Raw genomic sequence first — 17,953 nt, 5'->3', positions numbered from 1 at the left:
GAGATGGATGCTATTATTACTACATTTTACTGATGAGAAAACTGAGTTAACTCCCTTATCCAGAGCAGAACTCAGGTTTTGTGGACTCATTAAAGTTCACAAAACCTATTACTAAAAACACAGGAAAAGCGGACAAATGGCAGACACCTAAGGTGTCCAAATGAAAAAGTACTAGATATAGAGTCAGTTGTTTCAGTTATGTATGACTCATGTAACTCCATTTGTACTGGGTTGTTGTTTTTTTGGCCAAGGTACTGGGATGGTTTGCCATTTCTTTCTCCCCCAGTTTATTTTATAAATAAGGAAACGAAGGCAAACAGGATAAGTAAGTGTCTGAAGTCAAATCTAAATTCAGGAAGATAAGTCTTGACTTTAGGCTCAGCGCTCGATCTGCTGGGCCATCTACCTATCTAGGAGTCATGAAGACCTGAGTTAATTATCTAGCCCTCTTCCCCCTTCCCCCCCCCCCCCAAGACACTTCACATTGTTTATCTGTTTCCTCATCTATAAAATGAGAGGGAGAAGGAAACAGCAAACATTTCCAATATCTTTGCCAAGAAAACCACCCCAGAAGGGGTCAAGAGTCTGACCCAACTGAGAAACAGTTAAACAACAAATTCAAGGCCAAAGATAAATCCTAAATTAAGCTATCGGAAAAGATAAGATTTTATCCACATTTTCCTACTTATGAATTATCTTAACTGAATTTTCCTAGAAACCCCTTCTTAAATATAAAGTAAGTTTGATGATAAATTACGGAAAATGTCCATCCATTTACACTGCCCAAATTCATTGCACAATTCAAGCTATTCATCAAGGGGGGGAAGGAGAGACCTAAGATTAACTGTTTCCTTCAACAGATTACACTATTAAGGTAAATGAGGGGAGGGCAGGATTCATTTTTTTTTTTTTTTTTGTACTTGTTAGGGGATATCACATCATAAAGGAGACAAATAACATGCAACCAAATCAAAATAGCCAAAACCAGACATAGCAAAACTATAATTTTCCTATTGCCAATTCATTAAATGCACAATTTTAAGAAAACTAAAATTGACAATTAGGAATCTGCATTGTTAGATCCTGATAATAAACTGAGGCTATTAGAGGAGAAAGGCTTGGGATAAAAGCTAGATATAGGTGTATTTTAATCCCAAGTTGCATATGACTTAATTTAAGCTTTTCACCTATACTTTGGACTACTTTGATGATCAAAATAAGCTGAAACTCTAGAGTTAACATAATTTGGTAGTAATATTTAACATTAACAGTACAATAGGAACAGATTCTTATTACTCTGTATCTTCAAGTTTTGGGGGTTTGTTTTTTTGTGTCACTTTATCAGTCCCTCTAAAAAAATGTAGTGTACACATTTTTAATGGCCTGTGCTTGTTTTGTACATTTAAAGCTTCCATTCCAAGAAAGGCAACAATGATGACATCAGAAAAAGACAGACTCCTATGGTACAATGAAGGTATTTTCTAGTTGAAAAGTATAAGGAAATTTTTTCCTCTCCCATTTTATTTTTCTATTTGTCACTGTAATCTTAAGAGGGATATAGAGACAGAGTCAAAAAGGTAGATGAGGAAAACTGAAAGATAATAAAGGCGAGGAAGTTATTTTTATTTTCTCCGTGTTAACATCACAATGTCTTTGTTTTTAATTCTCTTATCGGTTTTTGGATTAGGGACAGAAGCACAAATAATTCAAAAACTGAAGGAATAGTTTCTTTATAACACAAAAATTAGAATGATATATAATCATCATGCTTTAAGGCTTATGAGGCACTTTCTTCACAACTTTTGTACCTCCCAGGAAGCTAAAGCTCAAAGATATTAAAAATGTCCATCTTAACACAACTAAAGTACCTGGCTGGGATTTGAACCTGGTCTCCCAAAGGCAAATTCCTGAAACTTTTCCACTACATACCACATTGAGCTTTTCATATTAAAAAAAATTGTACACCTTGAGATTGGAAGCATGGAGAAGGGGTATCATGTTTCATATGGAACCAAGTAGAATCAAGTCTCCTATGATCAAGATTTAAATTTGCTACATTAGTTGAAAGCCTCATTATATTGTGTACCATTCAACCACCTGCAGGCAAACCTCAAGATTATCCTGAGTAAGAGCAAGACTTTAGATTTTATCTGACCTACTCAAAGCATTAAAGTTAGATACTTGTACAACATAAGAATTTTTGGACAATTAAAAAAATTCAAACAAGTAATCTGAAAAATCTATCTAGACACTGGATAGACAGCTTTGAAATTCTGAATTTCTTCCCTTAAAAAGTTAAAGATTTAATGAGAAAAAGGCAATTGAAAGATACCAGATTTTAACATGTGACCAGTGAGACTAATTTTCACAGTTCTTTTGGGCTTTTACTCACTTATTTTTTATCGGACACTCAACTTGGTGGCTTTTAGGTATTTGTACAATTACAAGTCAATATGAAGGCATCTTTAAATTGTTTACTTTTACTTCTTCCTGGAATGACTTTCACAGAATGAAAAAAAGTGCTTTCATTAGTTAAACCCTCCTCCCCCATAACTGACTAATTTACTACAAAGGCAAAAGTACATTTAATCCTTTTACTGGAGAAAATTATAACAACTTTATGCTTTTAAAAAATAAAGGGTTGAAAAATGTATTCTCTTTCCTCTGCCAAAAGATAAACATAAGTAATTTAGAGCACTACAAGGTATATCCCTGAATTGAGGATCAATGAACATTTTAGGCAGCCTGAACTTCCTGTTAATCCTCTGAAGTTCTTTAGAGCTTCAGATGGAAAATGACTTAATACTTCAAGTGGAACAGAAACTGCATTTCCTTCTGAAAGGAAAAACAAACAATAATAGCAAAATAGGAATTGGTCAAATTATATAAAGACAGCACAGTTGTTCTTGCAGATAAAATCCACAAGTCAAACTAAAATACAAAGGACAAACTAATACCTAAAAAAAAAACAAATCAAAGAAATAGGAAGAATCCAGAAAATAATGGGAGCCAGGCAGGTGAATCACAAAGATCATTTTAAGAACCTAGGGAGGAGAGAGGTGATTAAAAAAGAATTAAGTAGAGCTCTAAGAATTCTGAAGCAAAAAAACAGCCCCAGATCTACAAGGACTGAACAGGATGTCTAGAATGGCCACTTCATAGTCTCAGAGACAAAAGGTTAAGTTTCTTCAATAGAAGGAAAAATATAGCAATTAAAGTTGAGTAGAGTATTAACAGATTTACAGGAGATAAGTTTAAGATTAATCAGATTCTTCAAATAATCATTTAAATACCACAATTTTGTGTATATTTAAAAGTATCTGAATATACCACAAAAGGAAATTAATATATTGAATCTATTCATAATTTAAAACAGAATAATTAGCATAAAGGGAGATTTAGTATGATTCAAATTAATTCCTTCATTATCATCTAGCCAACATTATACAGATGTTATTTTGATGGCTGGAGTTGATTATCCAAGTCCCTAGTTGGAGTTGGGTTGTTTTTCTAAATGTTCCACCTGATTGCCTATTACCTATTTTCTGGTTTATGGGCATCTAAATCTGATAATTAAAATAAAGTGTAACTCAAAGGCATCCAATCTAGCTCCCCAAAATAATTTATTTCAAGAAAGTGAAATGGTGGGCTTGAATAAATGATTGTTTTAAAGCAGGATTCATTAAGAATTATTTTATGTATTCTCTCATAAATTTAAAGAAATTTATTAAAGGAATGAATTACCAAAAAATTATGTGTAACTGTTAATCTGTTCAGATTAACTTCTGCTATTTATATAAAAACTTTAACTGTATACAGTGAAGTTAACTAGAATAAAGACTGAGAAATTTTCTGTATAATTATATCACATCATTCCTTTTTAATAATAGTAAAATTTATTTGAGCAGCCAGTAACTTCAGTATTCAGCTTGAGTATTCCAAGGTGTATATTAAATCACTTTGTAGAAACAATAAGCTTTTGGTTGATTTTAATTAGAGCAAAGTACAGAATTTCACATAAAGTATAAGTGTATCATGTTTTTCCCCCCAATTGTGTTCAATACATGGCTTTTTACAATTCATGCCCACAAACTGAAGCAGAACTTGAAATTTCCCATCTTATTTAGTGCTGGAATTTCCCACTTGGAAGTTTTTACTAGGAAAGGCTAGCATATAAATTATCAGTGTTATATAAAGATATGAAACACACTGAAAGATTTGGACATTTTCAGAATAATTTCTCACAGAAACTATGCCATTTTGATAGCTTAACAACATTAAGATAATTCACTTTAAACACTGTTAATAAAATCAGTTTATTTTTCAAAAATAGGCACATACAAATGTCAGAAATGAATAGCCTTTAAGAACCACAAATATAATTTGCTTGGTTTTCTCTCTGGAAAGAAACCATGAAAAGGTCCACAACACAGTACCAAATTACCAAAAACCAAAAACCAACCAAGGCAAAAACAAAAAACAAAAAACCCTCATTAAAGTCTTTTTTATAACCAGGAATTAATATCCCAAATTCTGTTGTGTAAACAAGTATAAAGTTTTATCAACATATAAAGGAAATATTTCCTAATTCTCAACTAATCTGACATCAAAATGGCAAGAAATAACTAACTCCCAAGACAGCATTTTACATCGGCAAATTCCCTTGATAAATCTTTCTGGTCTAATCTCACCTTCCTCTTTGTAGAAGTTGTCTCACAGCCATCATATCAGCAGTCCCCATTAAAACTTTTGTGAGCCACTCACATGACATGTATGAAATAGTACTGTAGGATGTTTTAAAACCTGAAAAAAAATCTTTTGAATACTGTTCCACGAAAGATGATAATTTTAAGTTTTTACTCATTATATTTGTATGTAAAGGCTCTCCCCAAAATAACTGTGATTTAATCTACTAGCTAGGAATTCTATAAGTTCTTGTCATTAATAATCAAGTCAAAAATTTATAAACCCCACATTAACAATACCAGATTTCAATTTTTTAATTTTTAAAATAAAAAATTGCTCCTGAAATTTTCACAATTAATCAACATATATACAAAGGTATGTGAATAAGTACAGAATAGGTACAATTTCAGTAACACAAAACATAAACACAAAATAGAGCTAAAAGCATATCAATGGAAATCACATTACAGTCATATAATAGCTGCAGATGTAAGTATCCAAAAATTGACAATGTTGATAATGTTTCAAGAGAGCTAGACTTTTGAGAATATCTTTTGAGATTATAGCTGACTAATTGTATAGGCAACCCTGCCTTTATTCTTCTATAATACACAACTCCATCAAAGCAAAAACAAGCTGTTTGGGGGAATGTGCCTTCTTTTAAGTATACCAATAATACATTCCCCCCAAGCATTTTTAATTACAAGATATAATGGGGAAGAAAAAAAAAACCTGTGTGGTAATATGGATGGTGGTGAAAAAATCAATCCCCCTGTTATTGCAGGCATCAAATCTCAAATGCTTGAGGCACATGACAGAAGATAATTGTTATATCAAAAATGAAAAGAAAAACGACTAAGTGTTCTAATCAACATGAATCAAAACCAACACTTAAGCAACACTCAAATGAAATGTGTTCAATAAGTTTGGGAGGAAAGTAGGGATTGGGGAAAAATGACAAGTTGGTCAAGTTATATATTAGCAAGTGCATCTAGGTCATGGATAATATATACTATTTTAAGGTTTGCAAAGTTATCTCATTTTATTTTCCAAAATGTTAAAAAAAATTCAAAATTTAAATCCACATTAACTGGAATAATGTATTTCAACTGAATATAATTCACAATATTCTTTGTTCTTTTGGGAATCAGATTTCAATAATACCAAAGAATTAAGGTGAGAGATGCTTCAATAAAACTGGACAAGTGTTAGTAATAAAACATGCAAAGAAAATTTAATTCTAATAGAAATTTTGTACTGGATCATTTTCCACCTTGGATTATTTTTAAAAAGGAAGGAAGTACACATACTCCACCATGGAATTCAACCAAAAAATGTAAATGGTTTAAGAAAATAAATTTTTAGAGAAGCCATGTTAAGAGGCTTGATTGGAAATGTTAAGAAATCCTGACTCCACTCCAGCTGTCCACAAAGCCAAACATTTAGCAATTTTTTTGGTAATCTATTTGAACTTTAGAACAACTCTTTCCTTTGCTTAGCATTTAATTAAGTAATCGACATTAAATTTTGCTAAACTAAGTTATTTCTAAACAGGTGTTAAAATCAGGGATCAAGCAAAAATCGTAGGAAATTTTTAATAAGTGTTTGTCCACATCTCAGGTAATCATCCTCTAAAGGTCCACAAGGACAGTAAAAACTAACCATCTTAAAAGTCAACTTCGTAGGTTTTATTCATCCTTCACATATCATTAATAAATTGAAGTCTCTTCATCTTCTAGAAGAGGAACTAAATTAAATTTGAAGATGCATTTACAGCAAAAGTGTTAAAAGCTTTAACTGGTCATAGAAAACAGCAGGCCTAGACACTTTAAAATGAATCCCAGGGGTGGGCTGCAGCGCCTCTGAGCACTCGCCCACCCGGGAAGGGGGGAAAGCGCACTACGGATGCAGCTGTGCCCACTTTGCAGCTACCCTTCCCAGGGGCATGAAGCGTCTCGGAGCCCAACCCGGGTCCGTTACCCTGCCTCCTCCGAGAAGGTAAGATCCTTGAGTTCAGAGAGGAGGCGGCCCCAGAGGTCCGTCTCCGACACAGTAACCCGGACGCACTCCGGTCCCTGGGCAGCCCGCCGGCTCCCAGCTCTCACCCTCAGCATCCCACGGCCACCCCGGAGACATTCCAGGCCCCGCCTCCGCCAAGTCCAAGAATAACACTGAATGCAAGTTTCAATTGGCCCGTAGGAAAGGCAGCCGGACCCCAACGACTTCCCAAAAAGACGGAGCAAAAGGACGAAGGTTAGCGATTACGTCCATCGGAGCTGAAGAGTCCAGACCAGATCCCGGGGAGTTCCCGGGGGAAAGGCAAGGGGAGGGCGGCGATGTCGCGTCGGGGTCACCGCTCCCGGGGCTGTGGTCAGTGCGGGAGGGGCTGAACCCGGGATCGCCGGGCCAGGCAGGGTCTTCCGGGGCGCTCGGGAACCAAGGCGGCGCCTGAGTCCCTGCCCGCGGGAGGTGAGTGGAGGAAGTCCCGGAGCCTCGGCCCGCGGTGACCCGGAGGGAATAGGAACAAGAAGGCGCATTTGGGCCGGACCGCCTGCCTCCCTCGCTGGCCAGGCTCGGGTTCGTCCAGCACGGCCCGGAAGGGAGGCAGACAGGGCGGCAGATTCTCAAGCGCTGCTGCCTCCACTCGGCCAGTCCCCTGTCCCCCGCAACAATTCCCCCTCCTCCCTCCCTCCTGCTCCCCACCCCCGGCAGGACAGCGCAACGCAGCTCGGGGTCCGCTGCTGCTGCTCCTCCTCCTAGTCCTCCTCCTCTCCTCCTCCTCTGGCTCCTGCTCCTCCCGCTCCAGCGTCGGCGGCTCCCGGCTCTCTAGGTCGGGGGGCAGACGCGCTACTTACCCGCCGCGAAGGGATTTACGTAGCGGGCCTCGTCACTGATTACGGACTGGAGGAGGTGGAGACGGGGACCCGGAGCCCGCCGCTCAGGAGCGGCGGCGCCGCCGCCCAGCAACCCCGCCGACGGCGGCCGCTACGGCGGCTCCACGTAACCCCCACGTCAGCTCGGATGCGACGACGGCCTCTTCGCCGGGGGGCCGGGGAACGAAATGTAGCTTCGAAGCTGCGGCCGAGCCGAGCCGCCTCCTCGCACCCAGCCTCCCCTCCCCCACTCCCTCCTTACCTCCCTCCGGCACACGCAGCGGAAAAGTTCAAAGCTCTAACTCCGCCCCCTACCGGCCGCGAGCGGGCGGGCGGCGCTGACAATTCAACAATTAAATGGAACGAGCTGGAAGAGGGCGGGGGGAGGGGCTGACCCGGAGGGTGGAGGGGGGCGGGGCAGGGGAACGAGAAGGGAGCCGGGCTAAGGGGCGGGGCCTGAGGAGGCTGAGAGGGGGTGGGGGGGAAGTGGAACCGGAACCAACTGCAGCGCGCGCGGCGCTCGGAATGCCAATTGGTTGCAAACACCCAACGGCTACCGCCCCGCCCCCGCCCCCACTTCCACCCTCCGCCCCTTGTCCCCAGCCAGGCTCGAGGGCTATCCTCAGCCCTTAGACCCCCGTGAGGACTTTTCGCGAGCTCTGGACCGTTGTTCGGGCCCGGAAGCCTGTAGAGAGGCGTTCCTCCGCCGGAGGATAGCTCCGAGAGGTCGGGGAGAGCCGTGGCGGCCTCCCGGGCGGGAGCGACGGGGCGGAGGGAGGCGCTCGGTGGCCGTCTGGCGTGGGTTTCCTGCCTGCTGTGACCGCCGGGTCGAGCGCCGCGCGTCCTCCCTTCGCTTCCTCGCCGTCACAAACGCCGCACTTGACAAGACTCGAGCCCTGCGGGTTCTCGCTCTTCTCGGGGCCCAAGTGACGAAAGTGACGGCTCCCAGGCTCCGGCCGCTGTTTTGATACTTGACCTAGCGACCGCTTCCCTCGAGTAGTCTTGACCTCGCTTCTCGTCTCCACCCGGGCCTTGTGTTGCCCCGCCTGCCACACCCAGAGATCTCAGCCCCTGGGATCTACCCTGGGCCAGGGGAGGCCGGGCAGCTCCCGGGCAGCTCCCGGGGCAGCTCCGACACATGCTCGAACTTCCCACTCAGAAGCTGCTGTCAATAAAAGGCATTTGTCGCGGGAGAATAGAAATGGGCCTGGGCAAAGTGCTTGGAGTCCAAGGCGCTAGTTCTTTGGATCCGTGGATAGATTTCTGGGGGTCTTGTGGTCCGGGGAGGAGTGGGGGAGAGAAGAGGAAGAGGAGTCATCTCTTTTTGTTAGATCGTCTTTAATCAGACATCAGATACGCATTAGTTAAGTGCTTACTGTGCACGAGGTAAAATGGAATACAAAACACTGGGGACACAGAGAAAGGCAAAAGCAGTCCCTATCCTAAGGAGCAAAATTTGCAAATAACTATGTACAAACGAGCTATATACCCAATAAGAAAGCGCTTTATGGGAGAATCGCAGGGTTAAAAAGCTTCTTGCAAAGGACCTAATTTTATTTGGGACTTGACGCTAGAATGGGGAATAAAGAGAGAAAGAATTCTAAATAAGAGGAAATCAGTGAAAATGCACGGAGGCAGGAAGACAGACTGCCATGTGTAATCACTATTTGTAAAACGCTAACTAAATAAATGTTAGCTATTCGACGTAGGGCTAGAAGGTAAGTGTCACTCGAGCTTCAGTTTAAAAAGAATTTTTCTGGGAAGCAGCCCGTCAGATAGTCAAACGGATCCTTGTCTCAACAAATTTTAAGAATTCCTGGTCTAATACGGTTTTTGGACATCCCTAATATAGAAATTTATTTTTCTGAACTATGCATATTTATTATGAGGGTTTTATTTCTTCATTGGTTTTGCTCAATTTGCTTTTTGAGGGAGGAACAGTGATGAGTGAGAGAAATGTTGGTTAAAAAAAGTAAACATATAGTTGTATCTGTAGATATAAAAGTATATGTATATTTAATAGTCTAAGGAGATGGGGGGAGGGGGGAACTACATAATCTGCATTCACATACTGAAATCTAAAGATTGTTTACAAAGCAAGGATTTAACATTAAATGTTTCAATCCCCAGGAACTTGATACTGTGGTAATCACTGTCCCTGCTTTTATGAGAAAGCAGGAACTTATACAAGTTTGTAAAGGAAAATGCATATCTATGCTGGAGTCAGTGCAGTAGCAGCCACCATAGTGATGCTTTTATGAAATAATTTTTACTCCCTGGAATTACTTCAGTAGCATAAGGAAAAGATATATGCAATAGAAGTGATTGGTGAATTTTGATAAAGTACAACAGGTAAAAATAAGATTTGCAAATTCAATTTCCTTTTGGATGTACACAGAATTTAAAGTTGGAAAGTTGGAATAGGATTAATTATATTCAGTGTATATATATATATGCTATATATATATGTATATATATGCTAAACAAGCTATGTCAAAAAGCATTTCTTAAGCACTTATTACATGACTGACACTGTAAAAACCACTTAAGTTAAAAATTTATGATCATGTTAAAATTCACAGAACACAACACTCTTAACACAAGGTGAGGGGAACTAAAGAGTAATAAATAGTTAATAAAATAACAAAAAACAAATAAAAGTAATAAATACCTACCAAGTTAAAGATGATCTGAAAATAAGTAAGGCCTACTTGTGGGGAAGATGGATTTCAAGAATAGGAAAAGATCCAGAAACTGAAGTTTAAAATGAAGGTTAAGTAAAAAAGTTGGGGAAAGTAGAAGTAGGTCTGGCTAGAGAATGGAACTGTAAACTAGATCTTGGAGGTGTTGCAATTCTAATTTATATCTTAAATTGTATCCTTGTACACAACCAGATAAAGCAGAGATTAAAGCACTTGAATTGCCCAGTTCAAATGCAGTCTCAGATACTTACTATAACGTTTCAGAAAACTCCGGTTGTTCCCTTTTACTTGTAGGTTCAAAAATAATCTCTTCTGTTTGTCATTTGAAGCTCTTTTTGTCTTCATTTCTTCATATGCATTTTTTCATCCACATACTCCATAGTCTACCCAGATGGACCTTCTTACTGTGTGATCCTGAGCAAGTCACTTAACCCTTGTCTGCGTAGGTTTCCTCAATTGTAAAATGGAGATAACACCTGTTTCACAGGGTTATGAGGATAAAATGAAATAATATTTATAATATACTTATCATGGTGTATAGCACCAAGCAATCACATAAATGCCTTTTCCGTTTTTCTTTTTTCCTTCCTTTTTTCTCTATCTTGAAGGCTGAAGTGATATGGAGGAAGAAGTCATCAGAATGAGGGCACAGAAGAATTAAGATATCAGATTACTAAAAGCATCAGCAACATGAATATTGAAGTCCCTGAGAATGATTTTAGGGATCGAAATAGAACTAACCACATACTAAACATGAGGGGTAGGGGAGTGGAATACTGACAGCAAAAAGGATGAGAACAGATTGGTGCTAACAGATTGAAGGACCTTGGAAAAATAAAAGTCAGGAGCAGCTAGTTGGTGTAGAGGATAGAACACCAGCCCTGAAGTCAGGAGGACCTGAGTTCAAATGTGGTCTCAGAAACTTAACACTTCCTGGATGTGTGACTTCAGCAAAAAGAAAAAGTCACTGAAAGATAGTAAAAATTTGTCTCTGGAAATAAAAGAACGAGGCACCAATAATGAAGTTTTTCAGGGATTTGGTTCAGGGAAGAATCAGGTTTCTGTTAAAGCTAAAAGATTTTAGAACTGTTGGTTGAAAAGTTTGAGGACAAAGGAGTTTACTTTCAGTCGAGCAAGTAGAATGGATTAGGTGATAAATTGGGAAGAAGTTATTAGAAGAGGAATAAAACTATGTATGGAAATTGGATGAGCAGATTTTTTAAATCTTAGGGAGAATCAATGTCCAGATCTAGAATCAGTTTAAAAAAAAAATTTTTTTAAGGTACTAAGAAGCCTCTTTCACTACAGGTTGTTGTCATTGACCTTCCTACCCCACCTAAAGATAAAAATTAAAAGAAAAACTCAAGGAGAAGCATTACTTCAACTTAAATTTGCCCTGTACATAGAATCTGATATTAGCCACCTGACTGATAACATTTTCTGAGAATATGATTTATTGGAATAATATCAGTGAGTATCTGAAGTTAGGGAAGATTTATGACATTAAAACGTACAAAATACCTTTGCTAGAGGCCAATCCTGATTGCTGTTTGTCTTTAATTGTCTTATGAAAATGGAAGCTAATAGAATCAATTTTTGAGTTTCACTTAATCTTTAAATAAATTGTCCCTTTAGCTGAACCCTGACTTTACCTGAGGATTCCACATTGTTAGCAGCTCTAACGATGTAACCTTTTCCATGCTTCCCTTATCGTACAGGACTCAGAGTTAAAGTGAACATACTTCATATGTACTGCTATTATATATTCTGCTACTTTGCAATACCATTATTATTTGATAACCTCTCTTCAGTTTATAGAATCTGACCATATTTTTCTAATTTTTGTCTCAGATTTTGGCAACTGTTTACAATTGTTTCTATCCATTCTCATGCCATCATCTTTAAAAATTTCATTAATGACATTGAATACCCTGTCTTCAATTTCTTGAACTCAACATTTATAACTTCTATTTCAGCTGTCCCCATTATAGTTTCACACCTTAGTTATCATATGAAACTGCTCCAAAATCTTATTCTGAAATTCCCTTCTTTATTGTCGTTCTGGCCTTTCATCTTTCTCAATCCTTCTCTCATGCATATTTTTTAAAATTCTCTTTTGGTTGTTGATTCTCCCCTATTCTATGAACTATTTTTTAGCCTTTCTCAAACTTTGCCTTAGAGTCAGTTACTTTAGTAACATAATCTCTTCTCCACACTTGAATCAGTTTGCCCCTTTGCCTTTCAGACCTCTCCACTCTGCTAAGTCTTCCACCCCATATAGTTTCAAGCATCTACATCCTCCATTTTTACTCTCAAGCAATCAAATGCTATTTAAGAAAATTTAAAATGGTAATTAGATGGATCCATGCAGCAGCAGGATAATCTTTTCCCCTTTTCTTTATTGACCCTCTTTTAAACCCACCACAACCATTTCAAACCATCTCACATCAAGCCCTAAATTATTCCTTCTTTCCATACCTATCAAATTTATGATCTTAGATTGAGGCCATCTAATTTGAACAAAAATTTATAAGCACCCACTATGGGCAAAATATGGTTTATTCAGAGATAAAAATGAAACAGTTGGTAACCTCAAGGGCTCTCATTTGCTTCCTTCAATCAGTTAACTAAATTATATTAAATACCTATTTCTCCAGGTTCTGGAGATACAATGACAAAAGTAAAAATAGTCTCAGCCAACAAGGAGCTTGTAATTTATCAGGAAACATAATGTTTGTGTAGAGAAGTATGCACAAAATATATACCAATTAGATAAAAGCAAGGGAAGATATTCAGAGCAGGGGGCATCAGGACAAGCTTCATATTACAGGTGGCACTTCAGCTTATCCTTGAAGGAAAATAGTGATTATTACAAATGAAGGTCAGGAGGATTTCTCCTTCAATGAGAAATAGCACAGAGATAGGAGTCCTGTATATGAAGAATGATAAAAAGTCCAATCTGGCTAGATGACAGTATGCATTGAGGAAGTAAAGTATTTTGTTATTTAGTTATTTCAATCATGTCTGACTCTGCATAATGCTTAATAAATTAATATAATATTTAATTACTTATCATTTATTATATATTTGATATATTTAATATATAATTATATAATATAATAAAATAAATAAAATAATATAGATGAGTAGGTAAATAAATAATGAAAAATAATAAAAATAAAAAATTTTTTAAAAGGTTGAGGCCAGATTGTACATGAATTTTAAGTATCAGAGAAGTTGTAAGGGGGCTGGTTAAGAAAGAAAGGAAAGATATTGTATGATAATTTGAGGGAATGGTAGCATTTATAGAAATTTTTGTTTTATATTTTTAAGGACAGGAGAAATTCAGTATGTTTTAAGGTCATTAGGGAAAGAGCCAGTATGTAGAAAGAAGTCAAAGAGAAAAGAGTAAAAGAAATAAAAATAGAGGATAATGTATTAGAGAAAATAGAAAGGGATAGAATCCAGTATAGGTAGAAATAGATGTAGGCAAGGTGAAAGTACCATTCTTCCTCAGACACTAGAATAAAGGAGCACATAATAAAGAATCATGTCAATGGATTGATTGTGAGATGGATAAAAGGAAATGAATGGCAAAGGGCTGTTTCTTTACTGTTTCTTGGTAAGTTTGAGGCAGTCTGAGAGGATGGGAATTTAGAGAAAGGAGAAATTTTGAAAGAGATCCTGGTCAACTTCTCAATATCTTAGCCAATCTCCTCTGATCTTACAGTTTCAGGGGAAGAGGAAGTCTCCTTTGTGTAGTTTGTGTAGAGAGAAATATAGCTTTAAAGTCAGAACATCTCAGTTCAAATCTTGGCTATGTCCAATATAACATGAATAAACTTTAGTAAATCATTTTGCTTATTTGGTTCTTTTACCATTTATAAAATAAAGCAAATAACTGTTGAACTACTTACATTACAGGGTTCTTGTGAAGAAACTTATTTGTCAGCCTCATAAAAATAAAAATATCACCAAATCTATCTCTCCCTTTGCTTGAACCTTCAGTCCCTTTCCTCACTTCCTTCAAGACCTGGCTATAGCCATCATTGCTTCTGTTTCTTATGAATCGCCCGTCTTTACTAAGTCATTCCCCTCAAGAGAAAATACATTCTGGCCACCTTTATTCTGGAAAAAAAAAAGTTCCTTTGACCTTGTCATTCCTTTAAACTACCTCTTCCCAAGCTCTATCTCCCTTCTATGCTAAATTCCTATGGAGTATATTAAAACTTCTATGCTTACAATTTCTGCTTTCTCACCACATAGTATTTTAAAAACTTTTTTTAAATTCTGAGTTTGTACTATTGATAGCTCACTTCTCACATCCCCAGTCTTTTCCAAAATAAGAAGGAAGAAAAAAAGAAAGATATACTTGTAACAAAAATAGTTAAGCAAATCCACATGTTTTTCATGTACAAAAATGTCTCATTTTGTACTCTGAATCCATCACCCCTCTGACAAGAGTTGGATAGCATGCTTCATCATTAGTGTTCAAGTTATAGTTGACTGTTGCATTTATCAGAGTTCTTTAAGTCTTTTGAGTTGTATAAATTGTTCTCGTTATGCTGATTTCAGTCTGCATCAGTTCCAACAGATTCATGCAACTTTCCTAAGACCCTCCATTTCATCATTTTTCACAGTGCAATAGAGTTATAGAATAATTTGATCTGTCATTCCTTAAATGATCAACAGCCCTTTTGTCACTAATTCTTTGTTATAATAAGAGCTATGAAATATTTCTCTAAATATTAATCTTTTCCCTTTAATCTTTTTGGAATATTGACCAAGTAGTGGTATCACTGGATGAAGAGGTCCCAGTTTAAGGACTTTGAGGAGCATAGTTTCAAATGGTTTTTTGGAAGGTCTAGATCAATTTATAACTACCAATAGTATATTAGTATGTATATTTTCCTACAGCCTCTCCAACAATTGTAATTTTCCTTTTTATCTTTTCTTATTTGATAGGTGTGACATAAAATCTCACAATTGTTTTAATTTACATTTATTTAATTGTTAGTGATTGAGAGCATTTTTTAAATATTTATTGATAACTTGGATTCCTTCTCTTGAAAACTGCCGGTTTATATGTTCAAAAAGTTATCAAATTATGCATACCCTTTGAAACATCAGTGTTACTACTGAGCTTATATCCCAAAGAGATCTTAAAGAAGGGAAAGGGACCTGTATGTGTAAGAATGTTGTGGCAACCTTTTTTGTGGTAGCCAGAAACTGGAAACTGAATGCATGCCCCTCAATTGGAGAATGACTGAATAAATTGTGGCATATGAATGTTATGAAATATTATTGTTCTGTAAGAAATGACCAGCAGGAAGATTTCAGAAAGGCATGGAGAGACTTATATGAACTGATGCTGAGTGAAATGAGCAGGACTAGAAGATCATTATATACTTCAACAACAATACTATATGATGATCAATTCTGATGGACATGGCCCTCTTCAACAATGAGATGAACCATTCAGTTCCAATAAAGCAGTAATGAATTGAACTAGCTACACCCAGTGAAAGAACTCTGGGAAATGAGTATGAACCACTACATAGAATTCTCAATCCCTCTATTTTTGTCCGCCTGCATTTTTGATTTCCTTCACAGGTTAATTGTACCTTATTTCAAAGCCCAATTCTTCTTGTGCAGCAAAATAACTGTATGGACACGTATATACATATTGTATTTAACATATACTTTAACATATTTAACATGTATTGGTCTACATGCCATCTGGGGGAGGGGGTGAAGGGAAGGAGAGGAAAAAGTGGAACAAAAGGTTTTGCAATTGTCAATGCTGAAAAAGTACCCATGCATAGATTTTCTAAATAAAAAGCTATAATTAAAAAAAAAAAAGAAAATTGCCTGTTCATATATGTCCTCAGAACATTTAATCTGTTGGAGAATAGCTTATTGCTAATAGTAATTTCTTATAAACTTCAATTAATTAATGAAATATCTTGTATATCAGATTTATATTAGAGAAACATGCTTTAAACTTTTCTCCAGTTAATTTTCCCTTCTAATTTTATATGCATTGATTTTTTTCTTTAAAATCTTTTTCAATTTTATGTATTCCAAATTGTCTATTTTATCTTCTATAACATAAGAGGTATTTGATTCCTTGCTCCTCTTATTTGTTTACAATGTGGCCTTTTACATCTATGTTATATATCCACTTGGATCATACTATGGTATATGTTGTGAATTAGTTTTAAATTAATTTTCTAGCAGTTTTTGTTAAATAATGAGTACTTTCCCTAGTTGAAGGCTTAGAGCTATTGAGCCCTATTCTTTTGTATTTGTTTCTGTATGTTCTGTATCTAGTATGTACTACTGATGAACTCTTCTATTTTTTTAGCCAATACTAAATAGCTTTGAAGATGACTAGATTATAATAGTATAGTAAGAGATCCAATACTGTTCAGTGTGTATAGTTCCCACTTTTTTTTCCATTATTCTCTTTGAGTATTTATGCAGGTAATGTTACCATTTAATAGGTAGTTTTCCCCCTCACATTAATAGATAGGTGACAATAGTATTATCACCTGTTTCCCTTTCCTAGGTTTGAGGTTGTTCTACAAAGAATTCTGTGTGTCTAATCATAGCCTGTGTTAAATCTTGAGTTGTCCAGTTTGGGCAAAAATAAGGTTCATATGATTCCTAGTCCTCTATATTTGTATTGTCTTTTTTTTTTTCTTCTGCATGGTGAAATAGTAAAGTCTACCCCTGCTTTCCTCTTTATTCGCTAGTATAGTCCTTTTCTATCCCTTTTCTTCAAATATTATCACCCAATTTCTCTGTTTATCATAATTCATAATATAGAGAGTTCGTATTCTAAATAGAAATTTTCGTATTCTAAACTATATTTTGTAATGAGAACTGCTAAGGCTTGCATAATTCTGACTATGGCTCTTTAATACTTGAAATCTTTCTTTGATACAGACAATACTTTTTTTCTTTAATATGGTAGCTTTGGATTTTGGCATTCTTGGGGATTTTTATTTTATGATTTATTCTATAAAGTAATTTGAATGGATTCTTTTTAATTTTCATTTTGCTCAAAATTTTCACTTGTAATTTCTTGGTAGATATCATCCACGATTTCTTTCCCCTTTTAGTTCTGGTTTTCTGGTTGTCTAATGATTGTCAGATTATTTCCCCTGGACTGTTTCTCAGATCAATTGTTTTTAATAGGAGGTATTTTACATTTCTCTTATTTTTTAAATATCTTAATTTTGTTTTAATACTTCTTATTGTCTCATTGGATCATTGATTTCTGTTTAGTCTATTTTAATTTTTATAGATTCATTAATTAGGTAAGATTTCATATCTTCTACCCTAAACTATTTGTTCTAACAATGCTTTTCCCTAGAGTTCTCCTTCAATTTAAAATATCCTTATTAATATCTTATTTCATTTCTTTCAGGAATTTTCATAGACCTTACTGACAAGCCCATACCCTTATTTGTGCCTGTGTCCATAATAGCTGTGAAATTAATTCTCCTTTTCTAGGATTATATCAGGGTCATCTTTGGATATGTTTGTGTCTCTGTGTGAGTGTATCTCTATATTTAGCTCTCTAACTACACACATATACACATACACACACACATATGTATTTCCTTTTATTTGTATTCCCACTTACATATACCAAGTTCAAGATATTATCACTTCACATGTAGA

At 36.9% G+C, this 17,953-nt stretch overlaps 1 protein-coding gene across 13 annotated transcripts in view; it reads right to left on the bottom strand.

The window, feature by feature from the left end:
• CREM (cAMP responsive element modulator) overlaps positions 1-8,391 on the bottom strand; it is a 73,371-nt gene extending 64,980 nt beyond the window's left edge. For 2 of the 13 annotated variants that reach the window (XM_052000545.1, XM_052000541.1), the window contains exon 1: positions 7,822-8,388. The gene's annotated coding sequence lies outside the window, so the exon portion shown is untranslated. Of the gene's footprint in view, positions 1-7,541; positions 7,792-7,821 lie in introns of those variants that run through there. The other 11 variants (XM_052000543.1, XM_052000549.1, XM_052000534.1 and 8 more) reach the window with 8 other exon arrangements.
• Between the last annotated feature and the right edge of the window lie 9,562 nt (positions 8,392-17,953).

Source organism: Antechinus flavipes, chromosome 5 (genome assembly GCF_016432865.1).
Source record: "Antechinus flavipes isolate AdamAnt ecotype Samford, QLD, Australia chromosome 5, AdamAnt_v2, whole genome shotgun sequence".
Taxonomy (NCBI): domain Eukaryota; kingdom Metazoa; phylum Chordata; class Mammalia; order Dasyuromorphia; family Dasyuridae; genus Antechinus; species Antechinus flavipes.
The sequence above is the reverse complement of the archived record's forward strand: the minus strand, read 5'-3'. Positions and strand labels throughout refer to the sequence as shown.